This window comes from Tympanuchus pallidicinctus, unplaced genomic scaffold (assembly GCF_026119805.1).
Source record: "Tympanuchus pallidicinctus isolate F22 unplaced genomic scaffold, pur_lepc_1.0 scaffold1, whole genome shotgun sequence".
NCBI classification, from domain to species: domain Eukaryota; kingdom Metazoa; phylum Chordata; class Aves; order Galliformes; family Phasianidae; genus Tympanuchus; species Tympanuchus pallidicinctus.
Genome location: NW_026294618.1, coordinates 33,430,613 through 33,431,423, shown reverse-complemented (window position 1 = coordinate 33,431,423; position 811 = coordinate 33,430,613). Strand labels below are relative to the sequence as shown.

The 811-nt window shown below is 44.3% G+C and overlaps 1 non-coding gene across 1 annotated transcript; it reads left to right on the top strand.

Annotated features, from left to right (window-relative positions):
* Positions 1-217: 217 nt before the first annotated feature.
* TRNAL-CAG (transfer RNA leucine (anticodon CAG)) lies at positions 218-300 on the top strand. Its single transcript has one exon. It is a non-coding gene; the product is annotated as a tRNA-Leu (tRNA).
* Positions 301-811: the final 511 nt, after the last annotated feature.

The window sequence follows — 811 nt, the reverse complement described above, 5'->3', positions numbered from 1 at the left end:
CAACATACTTACCTACATGGTAACATTCATGTGAACATCCTAGGCAGTTCAGCTAAATATGTTTGTATATTACATAAGAGAATATACGCAGCCAGAATAAGAGTATATCTTATTATTCTATATATCTAGAAACCAGAAGCATAAACTGTTTCCACTTTAGTTTTTAATTGGCAGCTTAACAGTGAGGGAAATTCAATGTTCATGATATAAGGGTGTGGTCAGGATGGCCGAGCGGTCTAAGGCGCTGCGTTCAGGTCGCAGTCTCCCCTGGAGGCGTGGGTTCGAATCCCACTTCTGACAGCTCACTGTACTTTTGAAAGCACGCTTGCAATGTCATCCTGAACAACCTGCTCCAGGCTATTGTGCTTGAACAGGGGCTCGCACTCGGGACCTTTCAGACCTTCTGAGAGGTCCCCTACTTCTGCACACCTCAACCACTATGGGATTGATAAGACTTAAAGTTAGGGAAGATTCAGTTGAAGCTCTGCGTTTTGGGCTGCAGATAGTTGAGCTGAAATCAAACAACTGACTCTTGTTATGACCTTAGATGGTGTTTAACCTTGATTAATTTTAACCATGATTCCTCATCATCTCCCAGCGAACAGCCAGCCTTCAAGAGACTCTGGAGGGGTGGCACAGAAGTCACTCACCTGAGTGGTTAATGTCACCCTGGCGACCTGTTTTAGTGTGAGCTGTGATACCAGCTGGAAGAGCATTTACAGCTTAGACTGGACAGCTCATGATCACACAGGTCAAAAGCAAAAACTGTTGGACTGTCCAACAGATTTGCTGAAGGCAAGTCCTATAAAAT